The sequence below is a fragment of the Salmo trutta genome, chromosome 14 (assembly GCF_901001165.1).
Source record: "Salmo trutta chromosome 14, fSalTru1.1, whole genome shotgun sequence".
NCBI lineage: Eukaryota > Metazoa > Chordata > Actinopteri > Salmoniformes > Salmonidae > Salmo > Salmo trutta.
This window is the reverse complement of record NC_042970.1, coordinates 85,013,783-85,026,934: the sequence shown is the minus strand read 5'-3', so window position 1 is coordinate 85,026,934 and position 13,152 is coordinate 85,013,783. Positions and strand designations below refer to the sequence as shown.

The 13,152-nt window shown below is 39.9% G+C and overlaps 2 protein-coding genes across 3 annotated transcripts in view; both read right to left on the bottom strand.

Annotated features, from left to right (window-relative positions):
• Positions 1 to 13,152, bottom strand: part of LOC115147751 (CD97 antigen) — a 132,367-nt gene that overhangs the window by 79,484 nt on the left and 39,731 nt on the right. The window lies entirely within an intron of this gene.
• LOC115147752 (CD97 antigen-like) overlaps positions 6,527 to 13,152 on the bottom strand; it is a 101,129-nt gene continuing 94,503 nt past the window's right edge. For both annotated transcript variants that reach the window (XR_003866490.1, XR_003866489.1), the window contains one exon: positions 6,527 to 6,834. The gene's annotated coding sequence lies outside the window, so the exon portion shown is untranslated. The remainder of the gene's footprint in view (positions 6,835 to 13,152) is intronic.

The following is a 13,152-nucleotide window of genomic DNA, read 5'->3' as shown; positions in this document are numbered from 1 at the left end:
ATGATGTCCTAGGAGTGTCATCTGATGAAGATTGTCAAAGGTTAGTGCTGCATTTAGCTGTGGTTTGGTTTTTTGTGATGCATGTATTTGCTTGGAAAATGGATGTGTGATTATTTCTGGCTGGGTAATCTAGCAACATAATCTAATGTTTTGCTTTCGCTGTAAAGCCTTTTTGAAATCGGACAACGTGGTTACATCAAGGAGAGTCATATCTTTCAAATGGTGTAAAATAGTCATATGTTTGAGAAATTTAAGTTATAGCATTTTTAAGGGTTTTGTATCTCGCGCCACGCACTGCCAATGGCTGTTGAGTAGAGTGGGATGCTGACGTCAGAGGTGTTCCTGACAGGTTTTAACTAAGAGCTGTAGTTAGTTTCAAAATGTGTGGCAAGGAAAATCCCTTCTAAGTACACAGAGAGCTAACACTAATAATATGTGTGTCAAACTTTCCTGGCTCAAAGTGGAGGAGAGATTGACTTCCTCAATACTTGTATTTATGAGATGAATGGACATGTTGAATGCACCGAGCTGTCTGTCTAAACTACTGGCACAAAGCTCGTACACCCATGCATACCCCACAAGACATGCCACCAGTGGTCTCTTCACAGTCCCCAAGTCCAGAACAGACAATTGGAGGCACACAGTACTACATAGAGCCATGGCTACATGGAACTCTATTCCACATCAAGTAACTAATGCAAACAGTAAAATTAGATTTAAAAAACAGATAAAAATAAAACTTATGGAAGAGCGAAACTGTGAAGCAACACAAACATAAGCACAGACACTCATACACACAATAACTTACGCACTATACACACACGTACAAATACATTTTGTGTTGTAGATATGTGGTAGTGGAGTAGGGGCCTGAGGGCAACACTTAGTGTGTTGTGAAATCTGTTGTGAATGTTTTGTAATGTTTTTAAACTGCTTTAATGTTTCTGGACCCCAGGAAGAGTAGCTGCTGCCTTGGCTGGAACTAATAGGGATTCTTAATAGATACAAATACAACACACACAACAACACAACACATACAAATGAAAACTGTCACAACCTTATCATGCTCATAGTAGATCCAAGTTGTTGCCATGGGTAACCAAGATTACCATCAGATACCAACTAACTAAGATACAAACGAAGACATGAGACAGAGAGGAAGTTGAGGTGGAGATTAAAACACCCAGAAACCCACAGCACACCAGTGCTGAAATGCTACCATGGTAACCATCCTAGCACGCATTCCAAATGACACCCTATTATATAGTGTTCTATGGGCCCTGGTCTAATGTAGTGCACTATGTAGGGAATATGGTCCTGGTCTAATGTAGTGCACTATGTAGGGAATAGGGTGTCATTTGGGTTGCAACACTAGAAAGAGGAAGCTGCCAGTGGCATAACCATATCTACAGCAACAGAGGAAAGTCCCTACTGTAATATAAGCACCACACTCAGATCAGTTTATATAGTCCCTTACTGATCATCATTATCCAGGCTTACAGAGTACAACTGAACCTAGACCTGTCCTTATGGGGCGGTTTGCACAACAGTAACCTCTGTTTGAGGAAGTAGCATGGGGATCAGTGAGGGTAGTGAACTCTCTAACAGTCTAGTTCAGGGGGTCAAACTCATTTTGCCAAGTGGGCTGCATTAGGTCTTCAACCTGGTCCGGAGGACCTCACTTAAAATGTAATATATTTCCTCTACATCCTTTTTTCTGAGATATCCATCGCTGTTTGACTGTCTAAATATAAGACACCTGTACCATGTCAGATATAGAATTGTATACAATTTTGAGTTTGTATTCCAATATTACACTTCTATACATCACAATAGAGTGTAATAAAACAAAACCGTTTAAAATAGAAACACTGGATTTTTGGCATAAAAAAATATTAAAAGTTGATTAATTATGAAATTATAAAAATTATTAAGAAACATTCCACCCTTGAGGCCACTACTCTCTCTTTTCTTCTGAAGTGTACACTCGTTCACTACTTCAAATCTAAAAGCATTTGATTGGTGGAGGCATGCTAGTGTGAGTTCAGTGAAGGAAAGTGACCAAGTGTACCCTTCACGAGAAAGGAGAGATTATTGGGATGCACCCCGAGTCTTAGTTCTGCCGCATGCAAGACGATGTGGTGGGGTCACAGTTCAAACTGGTTTAGGGTACGGGGTCACGTTCAAGCCGGACTACAACGCAGTCGTTGCATTGCTTCAACCAATGGCTGCGTGCTACGTCGCTGTATTTGTATTTGCATTTATTCTGGATCCCCATTAGTTCCTGTCAAGTCAGCAGCTACTCTTCCTCTTCCAGCAAAATTAAGGCAATTTTAAAAACATTACAATATATTAATAACAGATTTCACAACATATTAAGTGTGCGCCCTCAGGCCTCTACTCTTCTACCACGTATCTACAACACAAATGTGTACATGTGTCCATAAGTACATGTGTGTATACTGCGTATGTTATCTTGTGTTTATATGCACTTGTCTATGTTTGTGTTTCTTCACAGTCCCCGCTGTTCCATAAGGTGTATATATTTTAAATCTAATTTTACTGTTGGCATGAGTTACTTGCTGTGGAATAGAGTTCCATGTAGTCATGGCTCTATGTAGTACTGTGCTCCTCCCACAGTCTGTTCTGGACTTACAGCTCAGTCAGGCATCAGATTGCTGCTATGTCATGTGATGGGTACAGCTGTGAGTTGAGGCAGATGACTGGATTGGAATGCGCCCAAAAGATAGGGGTCATGGGGTTAGAGTTCAGGAGTCGGGGGTTAGAGGTCAGAGGTCAGGGCTAGCATGGCCTCAGCAGTCTCATCTGTGCCAGGTGCAGTGCTGTTACCGTGGTTACTAAGCCCTGACAGACAGGTGTATCGACCAGGTGTGTTTGTGCACATGCCCAGAGGGTCGTGCACCGAGGGAACCCACACACACTCATCCTCATCTGTAGTTGGCAGACACACACACAAGCTAAGCTGAGACTCCCGCATCACACACACACACACACACACACACACACACACACACACACACACACACACACACACACACACACACACACACACACACACACACACACACACACACACACACATGCCCGAACACACGGATGCACAAATACACACACTCATCCTCATCTGTAGTGGACACACACAAAGCAACCTGAGCCCTTGCCACACACACACACGCACAAACACACATACACGGACACACAAACATGCCAGTCTCACCTATCAATCACACTTGCACAAACCAAACAGGGTATCCATACAACCGTTTCCGTGCTGACGTGACAACATCACATTATTTGCATTGTCGTGGAAATTGCCACCAGGGACTCAAAGTCAAACTTAAATGAATCATTCTTTATTATCAGCGAACTGAAGAGGTTCCAACAAACTTAATGCACCATAATACACATCGGTCGGGAGCTCTGCCGGGGCAGTCCCATTAGTTTACTTATACGGCTATACAAACAATTCATATAAGCATGATTTACATTATTCATTATTCATCATCAACGTTGGTTCCTGCACGTGACTGACTGACTGACACCTAACAAGGATTCTTCTCTCAAATCTGGGATCTTGAAACTGAGATACTCCTTTTGGTTCCCAGAACAATGTTCTGGGCGTACTGCCAATTGGTCTGAGGAGGAGGTCACAGTCACCTGCACGAACCAAGATAGAGTGAGAGGAGATGCTGTGTACAATTCAATGCTTCCTCTTCAGACAGCAACATTTTCCCTCACGTTCTGTAACGCATGTCGTGTGTGGAGGACCAAGATGCAACAGGGAAGTGTATACTCATCTTCTTTTTTTAATATTGGCGAAGGAGAAACAAATAAAACACGTATACAATTAACGGAAACGACACTAACAGTTCTGTCAGGTGATAAGCACAAAACAGAATACAACTACCCACAATCCACAATACAAACCCCTAATTATAGGACCTTCAATCAGAAGCAACGAGGAGCCGCTGCTTCCAATTGAAGGTCAAGAACAAAAACTGCACAGAAACAGAGAGACTAGACTAAACATAAAAAATGCCCTAACATAGAACATATACCAAAACTCTAGACCACTCTAATCAAACACCTCTTGTCTATACACATAGACTAACAATCCCCGAAACATATAAACAAAATACCCCCTGCCACGTCCTGACCATACTAGGTGACACGTTCCCTCCTTGTATTACTCTGTGATAATTATTGTTAAAATTTAAGCTATCAAAAGAAGTTCTTTACTTCTATTAAAGTAAGTGAAATCAACACATAAAACCAGACACTTTATCCTTCCAAACTATTCACTCTGGGTTGTAAACCTTCACCATAACCTCTAGAGAGGACATACCTGATTCTGGAAATCCAGACAAACTATTTACTGTATGACAAATTATTACCACTACCAATATTCTTAATACAAATGTCTAAGACAAATGTCAAATAGAATAACAACAAACTGTTGAAACCATTTTTTCACTGCAGAGTTACAGGGGCAGGTTGTTAGAGGGGTAATCCTTAGGGAGAAATCACAACCATACAGCAGACCCAATCTGGAGAGATGTTTTTTGAAGAAAGACAAAAGCAAAACAAACAAAACAACATCCAACAAACAAAACAAAAACCACAATACAACCACAATACAAACACCAACCAAGACATCAACCACAATACACTTCTTCCCTTTTGACGCATGACTCACATCGTGTTTCATGCATCCAAAAAAACAACAACACTGCCGGTTAAGTTAAAAATAAACAAATCAGAATAACAAATGAAATAAAATTACAACCCTTGATAACTCCATAAGGAAATAATTGTATCCCATAAGGTAATTCAAGGAATAGTAATATAGACTGGAGACAGGTTTCCCTCATTCAGGGGCAGCGCTCTCTCTCTCTCTCTCTCCTCCTCATGGTCTGAATCACACATAGGACTATTGATAAAACATGTGTATGTGACTGATTTGATTTAAATGATAAACTTCTTCCTAATTATCAGTGTTTACATATTACATTAAAATCTCACCCAATGTCTCTAGTCTTTCTAGTGAGGGTGATTAGACCAGAAAGTCAGAATAGAGGTCGGAGGTCATTCAACCCTATTAAGTAAGTCTTTCCCATTTCTTTCCCTGTACTTCAGAATCAATATTTAAAGGCGTTACAAACATTTCAAACATTGTGTGTACAAGGTTTACACAGGGATTTTCAGTAAATTTCTTATCAGGACAATTTATAGTTGTGCAACATTTGTACAAACAAAATGGCCAGGCCTTACTTAATTTGGGATCTCCCTTAATGGCAGGTAGCCTAAAGGGCAGCAGGTAGCCTAGTGGTTAGCATTGGGCCAATAACCGAAAGTTGCTAGATCGAATCCCCGAGCTGACAAGATAAAAATCTGTTGTTCTTTCCCTGAACAAGGCAGTTAACCCACTGTTCCAGGGTCATCATTGTAAATAAGAATTTGTTTTAAATTACTTGCCTATGTAGCGTGGTTCGTTCTGCGTTGTGTACTTTTAATCAGGACACTGCCACAACTGGAATTATGATGGTTGAATCATGTTTATTGGTCCTGCACACGAAGAGACAACACACAATAGGTTAGCCCTCGGTGCAGTCACAGCTCTCGGGCACCTTGCTAGCTGAAGGTCCGGCAAAAGAGCGGGAACTGCATACATACATTCAGTGCCCATCAGCACACTATACAATACAGTTAAAATTATATACAACATATTCGGAACAAAATAAAAGACATACCTGCACACGAAGAGACAACACACAATAGGTTAGCCCTCGGTGCAGTCACAGCTCTCGGGCACCTGCGTGACCACATAGCAACTCACTCAAACACGGTCCCAAATACTCCCGAGTTACAATAGGTACCCTAATTAGCGAGCTGGTGAAAGTTAACATAAATCTTTATAATTGTTCACATTGTAACAAACCCTATAATTGCGTAACAGCACTTTATGTAACTTTACCACAGTTTTATATTGCCAAATTACGGCGCCAAGGACAACATACCTTGCTAGCTGAAGGCCCGGCAAAAGAGAACGATAACAGGGTCCGCAAGTACGGATAACCCGCGATGGACCAAACCAAAATATACAAACTTTTACAATTAGGTGTATTTACAATATAGATATCAAAAAATGTTTGTACACTGAAAAATAACATTAACTATGCTGCTGTAATTAAATAAAGAAAACACATTGAATTATTATTATTGTTATTAACTTATTAACATCCCCTCTTGCCCTGGCCTACTTGAACTGTCCTTGCGTGCAACTTGGTGCATAATCTAGGGGAACAACATCACTCTACTACACCTAGTTAAATAAAGGTTCAATAATTATAAATAAAAAAATAGCCAGATCCAGTTATCTTTATACTGTATATTACTACAGTCTCACTAACTGTTATCCTAAGTCAAATGCCTCAGCAAGTCTTTAAAAAGGAAATGTACACAATCTGTAAAGGCTCTGTAATGCCAGACGCTGGGAGACGAGAAATAAGTACAGGGAATGAATATTTAATGGATAACAGACATGAAAAACAGGAACAGCATCTGGACAGGAGAAACAAAACAACATCAATGCAGACACAGAAAATTAACTGGAGGGGGGTGACAGATATAGGGTAGATAATCAATGACGTGATGGAGTCCAGGTGAGTCCGATGAAGCGCTGGGGCGCGTAACCATGGTGAGAGGTGTGAGTAATGACGAGCAACCTGGAGACCTCGAGCATCAGAGAAGGGGAGGAGAAGCAGACGTGACAAAATCATTGGTAAACTCATCATATTGGGCATTCCATTAGTTCTGGAAGGAAGAAAACAAACATGTACTTAGTTTTCACTATGCTACATCTTAATCAGTACTAAAAAGGCTTCATCTTAATCGAGCTTACTGCATCTTGGGCAGGAAGTCTTGATAAAACCATGTGTATACAGAATCATACTTCAGACACTTCAGATGATACAGTGTCCCATTAAGCGGAATAGGCACCTTCTAAAGTAAACAATCCCAATGCCCCTTTCTTGTAATCTTATAATTTTGAACCTGTTGCATTGACATGCAGTTCCAGTCAAAAGTTTGGACACACCTACTCATTCAAGGGTTTTTCTTTATTTTTACTATTTTCTACATTGTAGAATAATAGGGAAGACATCAAAACTATGAAATAACACATCAAAATATATTTTATGTTTTAGATTCTTCAAAGTAGCCACCCTTTGCCTTGATGACAGCTTTGCACACTCTTGGCATTCTCTAAACCAGCTTTTCCTTGAATGCTTTTCCAAAAGTCTTGAAGGAGTTCCCACATATACTTGTTGGCTGCTTTTCCTTCACTACGAGGTCCAACTCATCCCAAACCATGTAAATTGGGTTGAGGTCAGGTGATTGTGGAGGCCAGGTCATCAGATGCAGCACTCCATCACTTTCCTTCTTGATCAAATAGCCCTTACACAGCCTGGAGGTGTGTTGGGTCATTGTCCTGTTGAAAAACAAATGATAGTCCCACTAAGTGCAAACCAGATTGGATGGCTTATCACTGCAGAATACACCTCCTCCTCCATGCTTCACGGTGGGAACAACACATGCAGAGATCATCCGTTCACCTACTCTGTGTCTCAAAAAGACAAGGCGGTTGGAACCAAAAATCTCAAATTTGGACACATCAGACCAAAGGACAAATTTTCCCTGTTTAACCTCTCTAGGGAAGGTGGGACGAAATCGCCCCACCTACGTAACAGCCAGTTGAATCCTGTGGCGCGTTATTCAAATACCTTAGAAATGCTATTACTTCAATTTCTCAAACATATGACTATTTTACACCATTTTAAAGACAAGACTCTCGTTTATCTAACCACACTGTCCGATTTCAAAAAGGCTTTACAACGAAAGCAAAACATTAGATTATGTCAGCAGAGTACCCAGCCACAAATAATCAGACACCCATTTTTCAAGCTAGCATATAATGTCACATAAACCCAAAACACAGCTAAATACAGCACTAACCTTTGATGATCTTCATCAGATGACAACCCTAGGACATTATGTTATACAATACATGCATGTTTTGTTCAATGAAGTTCATATTTATATCAAAAAACAGCTTTTTACATTAGCATGTGACGTTCAGAACTAGCATACCCCCCTCAAACTTCCGGTGAATTTACTAAATTACTCACGATAAACGTTCACAAAAAACATAACAATTATTTTAAGAATTATAGATACAGAACTCCTCTATGCACTCGCTATGTCCGATTTTAAAATAGCTTTTCGGTGAAAGCACATTTTGCAATATTCTAAGTAGATAGCCCGGCATCACAGGGCTAGCTATTTAGACACCCACCAAGTTTGGCACTCACCAAAGTCAGATTTACTATAAGAAAAATGTTATTACCTTTGCTGTTCTTCGTCAGAATGCACTCCCAGGACTTCTACTTCAGTAACAAATGTTGGTTTGGTTCAAAATAATCCATAGTTATGTTCAAATATCCTCTGTTTTGTTCATGCGTTCAAGACACTATCCGAATTGTAAAGAAGGGTGACGCACACAACGCATTTCGTGACAAAAAAATTCTAAATATTCCATTACCGTACTTCGAAGCATGTCAACCGCTGTTTAAAATCAATTTTTATGCCATTTTTCTCGTAAAAAAACGATAATATTCTGACCGGGAAAGCGTGTTTAGGTTCAAAGAGAGAGAAAATAAAAACATGGGGTTGCCTCGTGCACGCGCCTCCGTCCCATTGTCCTCTGATAGAGCACTTACCAAAAGCGCTAATGTTTTTCAGCCAGTGGCTGGAATTACATCATTCAGCTTTTTCCCGCCTTCTGAGAGCCTATGGGAGCCGTAGGAAGTGTCACGTTACAGCAAAGATCCTCAGTTTTCATTAAAGAGAGCCAAGAAGAACAAGAACTTGTCAGACAGGTCACTTCCTGTAAGGAATCTTCTCAGGTTTTTGCCTGCCATATGAGTTCTGTTATACTCACAGACACCATTCAAACAGTTTTAGAAACTTTAGGGTGTTTTCTATCCAAAGCCAATAATTATATGCATATTCTAGTTTCTGGGCAGTAGTAATAACCAGATTAAATCGGGTACGTTTTTTATCCGGCCGTGCAAATACTGCCCCCTACCCCCAACAGGTTAATGTCCATTGCTCGTGTTTCTTGGCCCAAGCAAGTCTCTTCTTATTATTGGAGTCATTTAGTAGTGGTTTCTTTGCAGCAATTTGACCATGAAGGGCTGATTCATGCAGTCTCCTCTGAACAGTTGATGTTGAGATGTGTCTGTTACTTGAACTGTGAAGCATTTTTTTGGGCTGCCATTTCTGAGGCTGGTAACTATAATACTTATCCTCTGCAGCAAAGGTATTTCTGGGTTTTCCTTTCCTGTGGCGGTCCTCATGAGAGCAATTTTCATCATAGCGCTTGATGTTTTTTGCGACTGCACTTGAAGAAACTTTAAACTTCTTATGGGCAGGTGGGACAGTAGCGTCCCACCTGGCAAACATCCGATGAAATTGCAGAGTGTGAAATTCAAACTACAGAATTATCAATATTTAACTTTCATAAAATCACAAGTGTAATACATCAAAATAAAGCTTAACTTCTTGTTAATCCAGCCGCTCTGTCAGATTTAAAAAAGGTAGGTGCGACACAAAAGTGAGAAATAGCGATGTAAAAAATGCCTTACGTTTGATGATCTTCTTCTTTTGGCACTCCAAAAGGTCCCAGTTACATCACAAATGGTCCTTTTGTTCAATAATGTTCTTCTTTATATCCATAAAACTCAGTGTAGCTGGCAATAATCCACCCAGTTTCCCTCAATCATAATGCATACAAAATTAATCACAAACGTTACTAATATAACTTTTCCAAACAAGTCAAACAACATTTATAATCAAACCTTAGGTACCCTAATACGTAAATAAACGATAAAATTTAAGACGGAGAATCGTTACTGTCTTTACTGGAGAAAAATACCAAATGGGAGCCACATAGAAAAACTTCAATTTCTGCCTCATTTATCCAAAAACCAGCCTGAAACTCTTTCTAAAGACTGTTGACATCTAGTGGAAGCTCTAGGAACTGCAATCTGGAAGGACTTCGCCTTATAATAAAAGTGACAGCCATTGAAAATAGCGGTAGGCTGAATACATTTTATTTTGGGAGGGTTTGTCCTTGGGGTTTCGCCTGCCATATCAGTGTTGTTATACTCACAGACATCATTTTAACAGTTTTAGAAACTTTAGAGTGTTTAGTGTTTTCTATCCAAATCTACCAATTATATGCATATCCTAGCTTCTGGGCCTGAGTATCAGGCAGTTTACTTTGGGCACCCTTTTCATCCGGACGGGAAAATACTGTCCCCTACCCAAGAGAGGTTAAAGTACTTGAAGTTTTCCACATTGACTGACCTTCATGGCTTAAAGTAATGATGGACTGTCATTTCTCTTTGCTAATTTGAACTGTTCTTGCCATAATGTGGACTTGGTCTTTTACCAAATAGGACTATCTTCTGTATACCACCCCTACCTTGTCACAACACAAGTGATTGGCTCAAACACATTAAGAAGGAAATAAATTCCTCAAATGAACTTTTAACAAAACAAGCCTGTTAATTGAAATGCATTCCAGGTGAATATCTCATGAAGCTGTTTGAGAGAATGCCAAGAGTGTGAAAAGCTGTCATCAACGCAAAGGGCGGCTACATTGATTTTTTAAAATTTGTTTTACACTTTTTTGGTTACTACATGATTCCATATGTGTTATTTCATAGTAGAAAATAGTCAAAATAAAGAAAACCCTTGAATGAGTAGGCGTGTCCAAACTTTTGACTTGTACTGTATGCTCTTTCTGTCCCAAATGTCACAGAATCTCTGTCCCAAATGTCCCTTACAGCCTGTTTGAGTTCAGTGAGTACCATTCATTTTCACTGGCGGCTTATCTATTTGTCCACAGGAAGCTTATCTTTAACCCAAACGACAGATGGCAGCCTCTAATATGATATGAGTCTCAATTCCTCTTTTCCTCATGTGACCTTGTATTCAAACACACTTCTTCAAAATACTAAGACACCACATTATTAAAGTGCTATCTGAAAGCCACTAATAACATATTACATTAACAAATCTCTAGTAACCCATTATACTCAACATACATTGTTACTTCATCACATCTCTAGTAACCCATTATAATATTCATATAGTATATTTGGTAATAGTTATTTTATATCTTCACATCACGCAGAATCCCTATACAACGTTAAAAACTCAGCTCACAGAACTGGTTGGGGTATTCATTCAGATAGGCACCTCTTTCACACCGGGGCTAGTCCCCTGACAGCTCTCATTCACTCAGTACAAATAATATCTCTTATTATCCACATTTCAATCTCTTATTATCAAAATTTCAGACATATTAACCTCATCTTTTTTTCCAAATTTCAATCCTTTGTTGAACTTCAGCTTACCAATTATTTTCCAAATATCAATCTGTTATTATCCACATTTCAATCTCTTAATTTCCACATTTCAAACATGTTAACCCGTCATTCCAACACTCACACAACTCTCACATCCACATTCACTTAGTACTATTCCCCAGCACACTCAGTAGTCCCCCCTGGTTAATCCTTATGCATCTTCAACTATTATCTTGTCGTTACCTTCTTCTGCGGTTCCTCTATAGTCTCCATAGTCTCTTTAGTATCTATAGTCTCAATAGTCTATATAGACATAAATGCTTAATTCTCTGTGGTTGCCATAGTAGCTATAGTCCCTATATTTTTTAATTTATTTTTTATTTCACCTTTATTGAACCAGGTAGGCAAGTTGAGAACAAGTTCTCATTTACAATTGCGACCTGGCCAAGATAAAGCAAAGCAGTTCGACAAAAAACAACAACACAGAGTTACACATGGAGTAAAACAAACATACAGTCAATAATACAGTAGAAAAATAAGTCTATATACAATGTGAGCAAATGAGGTAAATACAATATAGCAAATAAAACACTGGAATGGTAGATTTGTAGTGGAAGAAAGTGCAGAGTAGAAATATAAATAATGGGGTGCAAAGGAGCGAAATAAATAAATAAATACAGTAGGGGACGAGGTAGTTGTATGGGCTAAATTATAGATGGGCTATGTACAGGTGCAGTGATCTGTGAGCTGCTCTGACAGCTGGTGCTTAAAGCTAGTGAGGGAGATAAGTGTTTCCAGTTTCAGAGATTTTTGTAGTTCGTTCCAGTCATTGGCAGCAGAGTACTGGAAGGAGAGACGGCCAAAGCAGGAATTGGCTTTGGGGGTGACCAGAGAGTTATACCTGCTGGAGCGCCTGCTACAGGTGGGTGCTACTATGGTGACCAGTGAGCGGAGATAAGGGGGGACTTTACCTAGCAGGGTCTTGTAGATGACCTGGAGCCAGTGGGTTTGGCGACGAGTATGAAGCATGGGCCAGCCAACGAGAGCATACAGGTCGCAGTGGTGGGTAGTATATTGGGCTTTGGTGACAAAACGGATGGCACTGTGATAGACTGCATCCAATTTGTTGAGTAGGGTGTTGGAGGCTATTTTGTAAATGACATCGCCAAAGTCGAGGATCGGTAACATGGTCAGTTTTACGAGGGTATGTTTGGCAGCATGAGTGAAGGATGCTTTGTTGCGAAATAGGAAGCCAATTCTAGATTTAACTTTGGATTGGGTATGTTTTATGTGAGTCTGGAAGGAGAGTTTACAGTCTAACCAGACACCTAGGTATTTGTAGTTGTCCACATATTCTAAGTCAGAACCGTCCAGAGTAGTGATGCTGGACGGGCGGGCAGGTGCAGGCAGCGATCGGTTGAAGAGCATGCATTCAGTTTTACTTGTATTTAAGAGCAGTTGGAGGCCACGGAAGGAGTGTTGTACGGCATTGAAGCTTGTCTGGAGGGTTGTTAACCTGTCTGGGATAGGGGGCAGTATTTTCACGGCCGGATAAAAAACGTACCCGATTTAAACTGGTTACTACTCTTGCCCAGAAACGAGAATATGCATATAATTAGTAGATTTGGATAGAAAACACTCTAAAGTTTCTAAAACTGTTTGAATGGTGTCTGTGAGTATAACATAACTCATATGG